General features: G+C 45.1%; 1 long non-coding RNA gene across 1 annotated transcript; it reads left to right on the top strand.

Moving 5' to 3' along the window:
- Positions 1–11: 11 nt before the first annotated feature.
- On the top strand, positions 12–16,044 carry LOC143689732 (uncharacterized). Its single transcript, XR_013178899.1, has 3 exons — positions 12–185; positions 14,952–15,087; positions 15,675–16,044. It is a non-coding gene; the product is annotated as an uncharacterized LOC143689732 (long non-coding RNA).
- Positions 16,045–16,445: the final 401 nt, after the last annotated feature.

Here is a 16,445-nt window from a genome sequence, read left to right as displayed (position 1 = left end):
TTGGCCCACTTTACCTGCTGGGGCCACTTGCTATCCACCCCGAGGGCACAATCTGCTGTTTGTAATATCACAGTCAGTTGCCATGGAGACGGTGACGCGAGCACATCAGCCTGCTGGCTGGAGGAAGGGAACAGTGTGCTGAGATGGGGCCCCCGTGTACAAATAAATACATTCCAAAGCAACAGGTGAGCTTCAGAGAAGCCAGGTCTCTGGTTTCTACTGAAATGTTTCTACCATTAAACAAACTTGGAGGAAACACAAACATGTGTCTAGAAGCAAAGCCTGGAGCTCACGAATTCCAGGGTGGCACCGTAGTCTTGGCCCTTGAGTCTGATTTCCTGTGTGGGCTGGGACAATTGGCTTACCCTCTCTGTGTCTTAGGTGACCTGGCTCTCCTCCCTGGATAATACCTTCAATGCTGGTCTCATGGTGGGATTAGGAGAATGGATGCAACTGGAGGGTAGAAGGAAGCCCCTCATTCTACAGTGGTACTGGGCAGGAGTGGGAAGGAGAGATACCACCACCAGGGCTCATGAAATCACCCCTACCAGCCAGTCCCACTGCTTATTAACCTCTTCTCATTTCCAGATCATTTTGCTACCGTGCAGGAAAAAGTGCAGGTGACATGGGATCTCCTAGTATGATATGTGTCTTAAGGGCAAATTCAGGCCTTGTTAGAGAAATTCGGCGTGTGAAATGGTTGGCTGAACCTATGCATTTGGTTTCATTGTTTTCATGTGCCCCTTGTTATATGAAATACAATAAGATATACCTTTTTAGCTGACTAATAGCTGGCATTAATATGAGGATTCAATGTTTCTTGCAAGCCTGAATCACTATAACCTAGCCTAAACTTCCAATCCTCTTCTCTGCACACATAGATTAATACACCCACGTGAATGATTTGTTCACATTTAAGATCAAATATGCATCTGGCGTATGTTCACCTTTAATATAGTGTTGAGCACTGGTGATTCTTTGCATGTAATAGACATTCACTGCTAATGAATTACTTGGTGCAAACATTCATAAACTGGGTTCAGCATTCTGTATGTACATGTGTGCATGTGAAAACAGATGAATATTGAATCGTAACATTTTAGTCCTAGAAGGGACCTTTGAATTATTTACTCCCACACCTTATTTTGTACCTTATTTTACTAGAGGCTCAGAGAGGTGGAGTGATTTGCCCCATGCTACAGCTAAGAGCAAAATCAGGATGGGACTCCAAAGGCCATGGCTTCCCAAGACAGTGTTTTTCCCACTCATTTCTTTCTGCACTTCTCTACTTTCCCCTTTCCAGCGCCCCATTCCTTCCCTGTTCCTCCCGCTCCAGTGGAAAGAGGCCAAGCAAACTCCCTGGAGTGCTGGGAAGCCTCTATGCTGACTTCCCAAGCAGCAGAAACCAACCAGGCCCTCGAAAAGGGCTGGAGGCCTCCAGGGGATGCGGTTCCTGTGACGCCAGGCTGGCTCTTCTTCCTGCAAACAGGACTCACCCTAGAAAGAAAACTGGGTCTATTTGGAGTCAGAAGTCCTATGTTTGCGATGTAGCCCAATCGGTACCAGCTGTATCCTTTGGTCATTCAGTTCTCTGGGCCTCAGTTTCCTCACCTGTAACAGAACAGTGAAAATTGCGGCCATGTCTGTGTCCTGGATGAATGGGATCAAATGAGATAATATATATATAAAGACTCTGAACTATCAAGTATGATATCTATATCAAGGCGTAATACTGATAACAACAATTATTATTTTCAGTAATTTCCCTGAGAGTGGTGATTTGCCCATTCATGGGGGAGAGGAGAGGTGGACTTCTGGTTGGGGGATGGTCCTAGTACAAGAGCGGTAGAGGATACTGGCTCTATTCCCCTCTGGCTCTTTATGGAGTTTCTTTTCAGGCTCACGATACATAGGGTGGTAGTAATTTGTGGTATTTGAATAAAGTGGACCCTAAACACCAAACAGCCCCTAGTCTCTTCCTCTGGAAATCAAGACTGATGCCTTCTTTTTCCTGCTCTCCGCCCTTTCAGCTGCGTAGGGATGCTTGATGCAATGTGTGTGCCTACAGGGGGCTCCAGACGAGCTTTCTGCCATCTTTATATGCTGAGTTTTTGTTTCCACGGGTACCTTTTCCTCATTAGAAGTAGCTGAGATGTCCCCAGAGAACTGGCTCTGATTTCAGAGGGTTGTCTAATCCCGGGGAGGCCACTTAACCTGTGTTTGCACCAATTTCCTCTTAGAAAACGGGTTGTCCCTGCCCTGGCCTACATCACAATCCTTTCTGAGGTTTTCACAAATTTCTGAACATGCAAGCGCTTTCTCAGTAGGCCCACAAATAGAAAGGATGATGATTATTTGGATACGGCAGTCATCCTCCTCCAGTCCTTTTCTGACACCCCACCTCATGCTCTGTGCTCTGCCCCATTAGTTCTAACCTGACTTATACATACACCTGACTTTCTGGAATTACTTTTGTCTCAGTGGGTCACCGTCTGCACTCTGCTGGGCAGCACAGGGCTCGTTGGTTTGCTGCTCTGTGCCTACGAGGTGCGTGCAGGCCCTGCACATGGGCACCTACAGGTTCACAGATTGTTAGGGTTGGAAGTGGCAAATCGGTGGATCCAATTCTCCCATTTATCAGATGGGGTAACGGAGGTCCGCAAAGTGAAGGACTTCTCTGAGGTCTAGGCGGCACGAGTGCTTCTCACGCTAAAGTAGAAATTCTTATTTCCCAGTTTGCAAAGAAGGAAATACCTGGAAAGTAACCATCATCCGAGGAGGCTCCAAATGCAGCAGGCTGGGAAGACAGCCCGGGGCCGGGAACAGAAAGAGTTTGCAAGGGAAAGAATTGGTGCAGGCTAATTATTAGTCTGAGCTCTTTCTCCCTCCCCCAGTGCCCAAGCGCACGACAGCTGTGTCTTTGTACCTTTAACTATCTGAGCAGCCTGCAACCACGGCCCGGTGCCTGTCTCTGCCTGCTCCTCCACCACCCGGAAAGAGCCCAGCTCTTCCTGAGGCTCTCCTCCTTTCCATGATTAGATATGGTGTCTGACAGGAGATCAAGAGGGGTCAGAGGCCCCGGGGGGAAGAAGGAAGGAGGCGGTATCTTCCCTTCCCAGGAAACAATCCCCGCAGTTTCTGAATGTTATTAAGAAGGTATTAATGTAGATTTCAAGTTCATTCCAGCACACGGTGGGTTTGCCTAGTCGGACCAAGGGAGCTGCGTGGGTCAAGGACTATGACCTCAAGTGTCCATCACTGAAGCATATGTATTGATTGAAGGGGCAGCTCATACTGTCTTGACCCAAACAGCAGGAAGAAGCCAACTATGGAGAAACAGAAAAGAGTGTGTGTGTGTGTGTGTATACGCGTGTGTGTGTGCGCGCGCACACGTGCACGTGAGCACTTAATTGCTAAAGGCACCACTGCCCTCTACTGGCAATGGCATTATCTGCTCCAGTGTGGAATCCGCCTTGAGCCTTCCTTGCCCCAGATGAAAAAATTTGAACCGTTTTTGCAAATAAGTTGTATCTCAGAGGTTCGAGACAGTTCATTCATTTTTCATTCATTCATTCAACAAGCACTAACTGAAATGAGTAGGCTGTGCATGCCCCTGGTCTAAAGGGAGTTATAATATCCTTCTAGGAGGGGTGAAGGGAGTTAATTTACTGAGTACACTTGATTTCACCCTGTCCAGGTTCAGGATCCAAGTCACAAATGGCCTGAACCACAGAGCACAGCTTCTGGACCTATCACTTTGCACCCTCAGTTAGGACCTGCAGAAACACAGCTAGAGAAAGGAGCTCTTTCTTACTCTCAAGGAACATCTGGACTGGAATAATTATCATGGAATCATGGGTCTGGAAGGTCAGTCAAAATTCACATAAATCAGACCTTGAGATTCCAGAGTCCAGATGGGAAACCCACTCCAACAACTCTTATAGTCCAGCATAATCCTTTAGGCTGGAAGCCTGTTTCTCCTCCTTCTTGCTTCGGATACCATCCTGGCTTCATATTCTTAGGAACCTTGATAAACCATCCCCTTCCTCGCTACCCCTTCATGCTGTTTTCAGGCTCTTTATTCATTCTGGGGTTCTTCCGGGCAACTTAAACAGGCCGGGTTCCAGCCAAAGCTTCTGATTCTGGCCTTTCTTCTCGTGCTATTGTTTCATCAAATTAGGCAAAGCAAGTATCCTTTTTTTCCCTCTCAACATTTTGGGAATAGGCAGTAAAATTCACATGGTTCCAAAAAATCAAAGCAGTAAAAAGATTATGGTCAATTTCATCCCCTAGAGTCACCAGCCTACCCTTTTGTTCCTCTCTCCTCCCCCAGGAGTAACCCTCATCATTAGTTTCCTTTGTATTCTCTTGGTATTCCTTTATGCACATGCAAACACATGCAAATATATATTATTGTTCCCTCCTCTCTTTTAGACAAAAAGGAAGCATGGTATGGACACCATTTTGAAACTTTTTCAGTAACAGCAGCATTGGATACTTTCCAATGTATTTTAAAAACTTCCTCATTCCTTTTTATAGCTATTCATATAGCATTGTATGGTAATGCTGAGGTTTATTTAAGCAGTCTCTCAGTGACAAGAGACTAGGTTTGCTTAGAGTAAGCACTCCAGCTCATACTGGTAAAATATTTCTGATTCCTTCTTCTCTTCAGCCTTAGCCACTATTTAATCCTGTTTAAAATAGTGTTTCTGAACCATTGGAGGCTCACCTATCTGACTCATACCACAGCCATACCTGGGGACTCACCCCTGAGGGTTTAGCTTCGTACTAAGGAACTCTGTGGATTTCCCCGGAGCAGCCGAAGGCAGAACTCCGTGGCCCAAATGCTGGATCTTAGGACAAGGTCTGCTGGGGGCTGGCAGCTGACCGGGTGAGGAAAGCTTTTAGTCCCGGAGGGTCAGGACGGTGACCGTGATGAGCTGGAAATCACTTCTAAGTAACTGAAGCTCATCACTCCTGGATGGGCACACAAGCTGAAGTAGTGAAGGAACAAAAGAAATCCGGTTTGAATGAAAGGACATTAGGCAGCGGGCTTAAAAGAAATGCAATCGACTCACTGGCTCCTTTCCAAACCTGTACTGCATACCAACAATGTCCTAACCCCTCCACCCTGCGTCAAGACAGCTGGGTGATTCCCTCGACTCCAAGAACCAAAGGCTGTTACGTTGGTGGTCTGCAGCCTAAGCATCTGTGTGTTTTTTGCTTGTAGGCAGTCCCCAGCCTCTCACCCAGGCAAGAACTAAACATGAAGTGATGGATCTCCCCAGAACTGGGCCACATCCATGATCAGAAAACACAGTGCTTCAATTCACCTATTGCTGTATGACAAACTACTCCTAAAATGAGTGGCTCAAAACAATAATAATTTCATATTTTTCACAAGTCTGTGGGTCAAGAATTTGGGCAGGACTTGGCTGGGCAGTTCTTCTGACCATCTGGGCTCATTCATTCTGCAACACTCTGCTGACTGGGTGGAAAAGTCCAGGGAGATTTCAGTCATGCCTGGTGCCTTGGTGCTCCACCACGTGGCCTCTCCATGTGGCTAGCATAGGCTTCCTCACAGCTCTGTTGGACTTCTTAGGTCCCAGTAGGCTTCCAAAGACAGAGGGAGCAGAAAGCTACCAGTCTTCTTAAGACCTCATGTTGGAAGGTCCAGAACATTACATCTGCCAAATTCAATGAGTCAAAGCAAGCCACAGGTCAATACAGAATCAAGGGGAAGGGAAATGGGTTCCATCTCCCTCTCTTGATCCAAGAGAATATGGAGTATGGAGAGGGGAAGAATTGTTGAGCACTGTCTTGGCAGATTCGCTACCACAGAATGAGAGCTGAAAGTTTTGGAAGTATAGATAGAACTGGTACAGATTTCAGGACATACACTTGTTCTTCCAGGGTTTGTAGCAGCTTGCCTCCTTCTATGCCAAGTTCAAGAAGTGGCACGATAAGTGTCACTATTCTCCTTTCCTCATCCATAGTAGTTATTCTAATCAGTCCCAGAACTCTTCCCAAGTGAACCCAGACTTGGACTTGGAATTCTTATTAACACGGAATCTAGGCAGAAAACACACACAGATTCCAATTGGTGGACAAAGTGATCTATTTACCAACTTCAGGTTCTCTACTGTAAACAGCTTCAAAGAGGCAGTGGAATCCATTACTGAGAGATAAAGTCTGCAGCTACTCTGAGAGCAAAGAAAATCATGCCATGCTCTCCTTGATTTAGTAAGCACTCAGAGCAAGAGAGAATATAAGGGATGGGGAGAGAGAAAGGTCCCCTCCTGACATGCTTTCCTGGGTACCACAGGGAAAACAGGCCTTTTATGTTTCTCTGCAAACAGTACTCTCCTTGGAGGCAGAGCCACAGACTCGGCAGGCGGCAGAGGAAAGAACACAGAACTGGGGTGTGGAGGCCTGTGTATGATCTCAAGCCCTGCCCAAACTTTTAAGAGGATTGATCATTTCATAGGGGAGACACAAGATTATGGGACGGCGAAGTGACACTGGGGCCCAAGGGTTCTCAATTTCATTATCCTTAAAGTAATGCAGCTTATTGCTAGGATTTTTTCCAGCTGTAAAATGTGACATAGCTGATACAGCTGGATGAATGTCATAGGTGGCTCCGAGAAAATGAGGTTGATGATTTTCAAAGCAACTGGAGGGAATGGGATCGTGAACCTCCCTGCTTTACACGGTGAAACTAAGACAGAGAAGAGATAAAAGTTAACTAAGGATGAACTTGTGCAGTGGTCGAGAAGGGAAAGTCAGAATCAAAGACTTGTCTGGGTGGGCAGGATGATTTGCAGAGAGCTTTATTCTTCATTTGCCTTTCATGGACAGGCGCAGAAAAGGAAGTCAAGAGATTCCTGGCTTTGGCCCTCTGCCTGGAGTCCAGGTGTCCACATGGTGGCCATTGGTTTGTGTCGCCAACAGCGTCCCCTGGCTGGCTCTCCTGACCAAAGGAGGCCCCTTCATTACTGAGTGGGGGTTTGGGGTGCCCATTATATCTACTTCTTTCCCCTAATCCTCGTCCTCTCCTCAATTTTTTCTTTCCTTTTTAGACTTGCTCTTGAGCTTTGCCTGTGTGAGAAAGCCCGAACATTGTCAGCTCCCTTGCGCTGATGAATCACTCTAGAGACAGACTCCAATCCCACCCCACCCCCAACCCCCAAGAAACCAGTTGCCCGATTAAGGGTCAGGAAGACATTTCAAAATCCTCAAAGATGTAAATCAGAACCTCCAAATCCCTGAAAAGGGAAAACACAAGTTGGATTAGGCTCTCGAACAAATCCAGATGGAGCAGAATCCTGTGCAATGAAGCGGACTGTGCCAGAGGGGAGAGAGAACAGGAGGAAGATGAGGAAAAGAGACAAAGGAAAAAAGACTAAGAAAGATATCAACGGTGAGCTGTTTAGATACTGGGAGGCTTGAAAGACAAGGCTTCTCCCTCGTCCATAGCCGCCGCTGGGAGGCCGAGGGTAAGCAGCCTCTGCTTTCCCTGAGAAAGCACCGAAGCCCCAGTGGGGTGGGGAAGACAACAGGCCCAAGCTGCGGGGGAGCCTCCGAGGGCTGTGACATTGAGGTGTCTCCAAGGCCTGCTGCGGCGGGGACAGGCCTCCCGACAAGGCCTCCTCAGCGGGACCTCGGCAGCCTGGCCCCAGAGCAGCCTGGGCCCCAGCCCCAGCCGTGTCGCCCTGCTCCGAATTTCACACCATGTCTAATCCAATCACCGGCAGATTGCAAGCTCTCTCCCTACCTCCCAGATCGAGAATTCTTGGCCGGCTGGAGGGATAGGGCCCCTTCCCAGCCCAGCCGGCTGTCCTCCTGCGCATCCGTGCAAACCATTCTGCAATGCTCCCCCTGCCCCCTCCCCTTCTGGGCCCACGGAGTTAATCCTGTTTGCCTGGTCTGTCAATTTAAACAGCTTTAAATATGCCTCACCAGGTCTGGGTGGCGGAACCCCAATGCTCAAGAACAGAGGCCTTGCATCAAAGGGGTAACAGGAGCCACAAGGGTGCCCAAAGACACAAAAGCATCCCCTTGTTAAAAAGACAAAAACAGTAATCCAGATGAATCACACACATCAGAAAAAAAAAAGAATCTCCCTATCCACAAAATGAAGTTCCCTGTATGAGGACGCAGCCGGCTGGGCCATAGCTGAGTGTATAGGAGGGGCTTCTCCAGTGTGATCAAAGACAGATTGATCAATCCATCTGGAGAAACTCCCCAGCTCTCTTTCAAAGCCAAAAGCCTAGGGCTGGATCACTGGGATAATTCTGTAGCGGGCCCACAAGCAACTTCAGAGAAGTGTGGGTTGTGTCGGGACAGATTCAGAGGCTTTAAGGCCCAATCCCACTCTAGGCTGGAACTCTGCCCCAAAGCTCACATTAAGAAATGGAAAATAAGCCTTAGCCCAGTACTTCTTAAGTTTAATGTGCACAGGAATCACCCAGGGATCTTGATAAAAATGCAGTTTCTGATTCAGCAGGTCTGGGGTGGGGCCTGAGATTCTGTGTTTCTACTGAGTTCTCAGGTGACGTCAGTGCTGCTGGTCCACGGACTGACTTTGAGTGGTGTGGGTCTGGGCACAGCCGAGTGCCCTCAGCCTTGGACTCAGCTGATTTGGTCTCTACTTCTGATTCCTCACTGTGTTCCTCTTTCAGCTCACTGCCTTTCCTACTCCCTGCTCCACAAAGACAAGATAGGAGTACCTGTGTGTGCATTAAAGCATGTGACATCTAGGCCAGACACCAGAAAAGTGTTCTCCCCATCTGTGTTGGGTCCATGGACAGAGTTACCAGTCACTGCAACAAGTGCCAGGGAGCAGGGGCTGCTTCAGGAAAGGGCAGACGGTCCAAGGTCTATCTGTAGAGGAGTAAGGGAAGACCTAGCTGTAGGCAGGGGGTGTAGGCAGGGGGTGGATGTTATCCCAAGTCTCGTCCTTGGTTTTGATAAGGGAAAGGCATCTGCCCTCCCTCCATCTGGGCAGGCTAGAAACCGGTATCTGCAGAGGACTTTAGTTACAAACAAAACAGTAGGCCTTGGGAGGCTTAGGTCAGAAAGGCTATTTGCACTTGGTTTTCTAAGTTTTGGCTTCTAGAGAGCGGGTCAGTCCCACCATATCACAATTGCTAGAAGACTGAGACTTCTAACCAAAGGGGCTTTGGCTTGCCTTTTAACATATCCTCCCACTCACCCCTTTCCCATCCTCCACCCCGTGCCATCTCACCTCCTAGAAAGGGGTCAGGCCAGGCCAGTCCGACCTGCTCAGAAATGCTCTGTGCTCCAGGCTACCTACAGGCCTTGCTACAGAAAGTGAAAGGCAGGGCTTTGGCATGACTGACAGAGGCCAAGAAAACAACCTGTGATGCTGGGGAAAGAGCTGGAGAGATTCTAGGAAGACCCAGGTGGCTGGCACTCCAGGAAGACAGGAAGGGGTGCTTCTGCCGGACAGCGTGTGGGGGTGGGGACCCCAGCCGCAGCTCGGCGTGAGGCAGCAGCCGCACCGGGTCTCAGGATGATTGCAGGGAGGCCGACGGCAGTGTGTGTGTATAGCAAAGGTACATCCAAACCAAAACCACATGAAAGAGTATACGGGTAAGAAGTGGAGCTCAGGGCAGCCAGTTGAGATCCCTGGTCTTTTATTTCAACCACGAAACAACCGCTCAGCTAAGGTAGGGGCAGGACTAGGGTGAGGCAAAGTGCTTAGGGTACAAAATTTAAGGAGGCACTGCCTCTCAGATTCATGGACGGTGGTTCACTGGCCTCACCTCAGTCCCGTAATTTTTGATTGGATGGCAGACATTATGAATTTGACCTTGTGGGGTCACTGGGTAGTTTTATATTCCTGTAAATATTCTTGAGTTTTGTTCTGAGATGCAGTTATGTTACTCGGAAACAATTTGATCCTTTCAGGGAGTTATTCTAAGCTTTATTGTATGAGATCAGAGATGCCTCTATTTCAGAGCTAGTTTTCCCCATATTGAGGCAACACTTTTCTGAATACTCTACCCAGCACTCCATGAATGATGAGAATTTTCCTCTCTGGCAGGGATGGTATCAAGAGCTCTTTGCAGCCCTGTTTTAGCATCAGGGATGGTTTCATCTGCTTCTGTCCAGTGGCTCTTAGGTAGTTTCCTCACATACATCCACTTATCAGTACCTAGCTGAGGACCTGTGGGAAACCCTCTGCAGGTCTCTCCTGCTCTCTCTGTGTAGTTTCTCTTCTCTGACATTGTGCCTGATGAGCTCTTGTCACTCCAACTCTCCCAGACTCCCAGCTCCATCTGCTCAGCTCTGGGAGACTTCTGGTGGGCTCTCCCCTCCATGCAGTATACCCTTAACCTCTTCCTAGGCAGGAAGCTGGGAAAATCATGGCACTCAACTTGTTTGTTTCCTTTGTCTTGGGAATCACTATCTTATGCTTTCTGGTGTTCAATGTCTAGAAACTATTGTTTATACAGTTTTTGTTCATTGTTAAGTGGGAGGGTAAATATGGTTCCTGCTACTACGTTTTGGCCAGATGTGGAAGTCTTATATTACTTTTCTAGTCCTTGGTGATCTCATCTGTAAAATAAGAATACTCGATGTCAGAAGTGGTTTATAGATGTCTTCTCTTCCCGTTCTTCCCCTCAGTACTGTTTTGGCTTTCCAGTACTCAAGGTCTTTGAACAAGTCACTAATCAGTAGAAGACTCTTCTGTCCTATTCTTGACTAAAATCAGTACTCGTCCACAAATCAGAGAGGTGTAGGAAGGATGTAATTCCTACATCCTTCCCTTTCTAGATCTCTCCACATGGTTATCAGTCAGAAGAGGTCAGTGAGATATGTGCTCCACCTGCAATGCAAAGGCTGATGAGTCAAAGGGTAACCTTTTTTGCCCTTTTCTCCCTTTCTCTCTTCCTCCTTTCCCCCTTCTTCCTTCTGACACCTTTTGCACCTGACATGACGAGACTTAGTGATGAGAGTTCCCTGTTTGGGGGGGGGGGACTGAATGAAAAATAAGTTATACCTCCTTAGAAGTCATCTGAAGACTGCCCTCTGTGAGCCCTAACCCACCTGCACCTATGAGGATGATTAGAAACTCCAGTTCCTTTTCACTGCCTTACTTAATCTTAACTTCATGAGATAATCCACCAAATTAAGGCACAGGGAAAAAGGCTGCAAGAAAATTGTTGGGAAAGTCTAATTTTAATTTGCTTACTCTCAAAGAGGACCTGATTTCCTTGAAAAGTGTTTTTCTATGATTTGAAGCTTCCCAATTAGAAGACATTGCTTTCTGTTGTTCTTTTGGGAAAGAAATTTGTTCAGATTATTAGAACTTCATCTTGCTAATGTTAAAATGGCATTGTCTTTTGTGATCTAAAGGTGTGAGGTGACTTTTTTCCAATGTGGGCCTGCTCCTCTGTAACAAAAGGATGAGTCCAGTTAAGGATGAGCCTTAACAATGAGCCCGTTGTTCCCACCTTTGGGACTAGGCAGAGAAAAGGGATGCAGCCTCCAGGCTAGATATTGGCCACTCTTTTGGCCATTTGTAGCTCTGTGTGTATGTATGTCAATGTGTGTATGTGTCAACATGCATTCACCCTGCCATGGCACCCCATGCCCTCATTGTGCATAATTTTTGTGGGACCGTTCTCTCCCTGTTCATCTTAGCTAAGTGGTGAGTACATTAACTATATACTAAGTCAATCAGATTCTCTTTTCTGATTGATTCAGATCTTGAGCAGAGAGCTGAAAGGATGAACAACAACATCAAAGATTGGAGACATTCCTTCCCAAGGCAGGGGCTAGAAGAGGGGATCCAGAAGCTTGCTAGCTTTAGTTCCTCTTTTGTGTCCATGCCTGGTTGTGCAGCTTTTTATCCATTTGTAATCTCCCTTTTATCCCACCATTAGCCGAGTGAGTCAGAATGAAGCTTTCTATCAAAGAACCAAAAATTAAATAACCATTTACAGTGTGTGGAATGTGGATGATGAAAATCTCCCCTCCTCCAAATTCAAAGGAACAACTCACTGCGGTGGATGCTGTGGTATGCTGCCCAGAATCTGCCTTCAGGATGAAATGCTCATCCCCCCAGCTGCTGAAAGTATAGGCAGCTGGTGACTCTCAGCTAAATCTGTCTCTAGAGTTCACTCTGTACAGAAGAGAGCCACCTTACCCAAAGTCACGTGCTCTGAAGGGAGTCTTTCTCCACATGTCACCTGGTGTTTGGACAGCCTCAGACAAATTCACAGAGGTGGTTCCCCGAGTATTAGCATTAACTTATTCAATAAATTTACTGAGTACATACTATGTCCCAAGCTCTGTTCTGAGAATGTTGGATTTGTCGATGAACAAACATGAAAAAGAAAAGAAAAACTTCTCTCGTGGAGATTATGGAGTCAGGATAGGAGTGAAAGGTGTTTATAAGGGTGTGAAGTACAGCTCTTTTCCAAAGGGGATACTCTGGGTATTAAGCCTCCTGTGTCAGTGTGCTAAAGCTGCTGGAATGCAATATACCAGAAATGAGCTGGCTTTAACAATGGGGATTTGTTAACTTAAATTTACAGTTCTTAGGCTGTGGAAATGTCCAAATTAAGGCATCAACAGGACGATTCCTTCTCTGAAGGCAGGCTGACGGTATCTGGGACAACTCTGTCATATGGAAAGGCACGTGGCCGGTGTCTGTTGGGCCTTCTTTCTCGGGTTTCATTGCTTTCAGCTTCTGGCTTCAGTGGCTTCCTCTCTCAGCTTCCATGGATGTGTCCTCGTCTCTCAGCTTTGCTGAGCTCTTATCCTCTTATAAAGGACTCTGGTAAAAGGATTAAGACCCACCTTGAGTGGGTTGGGTCACATCTCAGTTGAAATAAACTAACAAAAAGGTCTCACCCACAACAGGTCTGCACTTACAGGACTGATCTTTTCTGGGATCCATAACAGCTCCCACCCACCACAGCCCCACCTTCACTTTCCCTGGGGTGAACACCAACCCCCAACCCCCACCCAGGGTTTCTGTCACATGCCACAGGTAGCTACCTGGCCAGAGTATAAAATACCAGCGTAGAGAGTGTTTCAGGTCCAAGCTAGGCACAGAGCAGGCCAACTACAGGTACACAATCTGTCCCCATGTGGTTCAGCTTGACTTTGTTTTCTCACTTGCAACTTTCAGAGTTGCTTTGCTTCCTTTGGTCAAGATATCTTTTCCAAAGCTGCATCATTTGACTTTGCAACCTGTGCCAAAGCCTATTTCATGCCTTATAGATCTCCCAGCTCCAGCTCCCATGTTTTCCATGCTTTCTTGGGGTCACTGATCCTTTCTAAAAGACTTTGAAAAAATTTATTGACAAGTCCATACATGGTGTACAATCAATGGCTCACAATATCATCACATGATTATGTATTCATTACCATGATCATTTTTAGAACATTTGCATCACTCCAGAAAAAGAAATAAAAAGGAAAAAGGAAAAAAACTCTCATATATCCCATACATACCCCTTAACCCCTTCCTCTCATCGACCACTAGTATTTCCAACTACCAAATTTATTTTACCCTTTAATCCCCCCATTTATGTATCTAAAAGGTTTTTTACAATTTCCTTATTCGGGTCTTCTCCCTCCCCATATCCTTGAGTAGCACTGAGGTCAAATGCAGGTACTGCTTTCTGGGTTTCCTTCTCTTATGAAATAATAAATCCCCTTTGAAAGTCTGATTTGCTTTCTGATTGTTCCCACCTGGCTCTCAATACAGTTTGGAAGTTAGGGAGCCACCAGTTCAGGAGTATATTTTGCTTTGAGGATATCTATTCTTTTCCTTTTTTTCTTCAAAAAATAGGGGTGTGACTTGCCAAACCCCAACCAAAACTATTCCTGCCAATCCTAAAGAACACCCAGGGCATTATATATGATTCTACAAAGGTTCCACACACTAGGGCAACTTTCCAGAAATCTACAACCTCCAGATGGGTCCCTGGACCAGAGAAGTCCTGAAACCTAGAGGGCCCAGCCTCTCCAGAACATCAGCTAGTTCCATCTCCCTACCCCATATTATCATCAGCCTCTTCCACCATGAAAAAGTTGGAATGGGCATAGCCCAAATACCCCTAAAGAGTGGGAGAAAGAAACAAAGATCAAAGATGATGGTGGAGTTATACAGAGAAGGTCAAGTTTAACAAATGAATATGATTGCTGAATCATTATACTGATATTTCTTTCAATCTCCAGCATCTTAGAGCAACTAGAAGTAAAAAACCTAAAATTGTAGAATTGTAACCCATGCCAAACTCTGAAATCTGTTCTACAAGTAACTGTTTTGACGTGCTTTAAATCTATTGCTTTTTTGTATATATGTTACTTTTCACAGAAAAGGAAAAAAATTTTCTTCTAGCCTCCAGTGTTTTAGAGCAGTTAGAAGGAAAAATCTGAAATAGTGGAATGGTAACCCATAACAAACTCTGAAATCTGTTCTGTAACTACTTGTTGAAAGGTACTTTGAAAATCATTGCTTTCTTTTCTTTGTATATATGTTATATTTAACATTAAAAACATTTTTTAAAAAGGCTATTAGAAAGATAAGAATACAAATCAGATTTAAAAAACAGAGGGGTGTGACATGTCCTCCAAGTCTGAGAAGTGCAGCTCTAATTTGAGGTACCTCCCATAGCCATTTCTTTATCGGTGTCTTTTAAATGGTTATGATCAGTGCTTATAGTTGGCCCCACTTCCCCATCAGGGCCAAGTATTGTATCCCAGTATCTAAAAGGAAGTCTGAACTTTCTGAGGGCAAAGGAGAGTAGTTGATTTGCTTGACTGAAATTAGGAACGTGGGTGAACAAGTAGGGAGAGATGAGGGTGGGAAATGAAATGATGCATGTCAAATTGTGGTTCCAAAAATAAAATCTTCACTGTCATAGATGTTATAACTAAAGAGAACTATTTCCTGTATTACCCAGGCTCTCCCTGGCTCCCCCGCTATACAAGCAATTAAAGCAGAAGGCCACTCCGGACACCGTTATAGACAATGCTTCCATCTCGAGAGCAGGGATGATGTCATATTCCACTTGGCACGTGAGAAATATCTGATAGAAGGTAGAAAGTTCAAATTGAAATAATACTCTTGGTTTCTTAAGTGTTTCTCTTACAGAAAGAGAAAATAGAATTTTAGCACATCTGTAAATTGCACTGCTCATTTTATCTATCCCTTTTCCCTCTAACTGTATAGCAGAGACAGTTAGAGGGAAAAGGGATAGATAAATGAAGGGGTGGTGGAAGGGGGTGGTGGGTATCATTTCATTTCCCACCCTCATCTCTCCCTACTTGTCCACCCACGTTCCTAATTGCAGATGACCAAACATAGTAGCAGAAACGACAAAAGTCATTTTACTAGTTTGCAACTTAATGGTCATGATACTGATAAAAAAAAATCATTATACTGATATTTCTTTTGATCTCCAGCATCTTAGAGCAACTAGAAGTAAAAACCTAAAATTGTAGAATTGTAACCCATGCCAAACTCTGAAATCTGTTCTACAAGTAATTGTTTCAATGTGCTTTAAATTTATCACTTTTTTGTATATATGTTATTTTTCACAAAAAAGGAAAAAAAATTTTAATTTTTTAATTAATTATTGAGGGGAAATCTAAAGTTCAACCAGTCCATTGCCTTACTTTTTCAGATGAGAAAACTAAGATCAGAGAAGCAAATGGCTTGCTGAAGATCACACAGCCAGCTAATGAGAGAGCTGGTGCTTGCGAGTCCTCAACTAGCCGCTTTGTCACACTATGCCATTGACTGACTGCCACTTAAAAGGTCAATGTTATAGAAGAAAACATTGCAGAAGTAGGTAATTCTTCCCAGTAGTCTTTCATGCATCAGGGATGGCTGCTACCCCAATGAACACCAATGTCTCGTTCTGGGTTCAGAGGCTCAAGTCTTTCTGCAGGTGAAGCCAACCTTAAAAAGTACCTGTATGTTTTCGGATCTGCTCTTCAGAGAATTTTCAATGCACATGAATTTTTTTTATTAAATTCACAGCACTCAACTGATTCCCTAATTTCTACTGGTGTAAATTAGATCAAAGTTCAAAATTGTATAATGCATCAGAAAAAGTGAAGCGTCTTGGTAATTGACTTCACAGTTATCAAACAGTCCATGAATGAAATGCTCACCTATTGGGGATGTCTGCATTTATTTTTAATAGCCACTCACTTGCTTTTTGACCCTATTGTGGTTATCAAAGTTAACACATATTTGTTGTTTCCTAATTCCTCCCTGTAACCCTTTTAACCCTCTGCTCTATATTTTGCGGCCACAGAGAAACTTCTTTTTTTTTTAGCTGTTTAATTAAATTAATTAATTAATTAAACATAACAACATACAAACACAAACAATCTTACCATATGATCATTCCATTCTTCATATATAATCAATAACTCACAATATCATC

Source organism: Tamandua tetradactyla, chromosome 7 (genome assembly GCF_023851605.1).
Source record: "Tamandua tetradactyla isolate mTamTet1 chromosome 7, mTamTet1.pri, whole genome shotgun sequence".
Lineage (NCBI taxonomy): Eukaryota > Metazoa > Chordata > Mammalia > Pilosa > Myrmecophagidae > Tamandua > Tamandua tetradactyla.
Note: the sequence above shows the minus strand (reverse complement) of the source record. Positions and strands in the feature narration are given on the sequence as shown.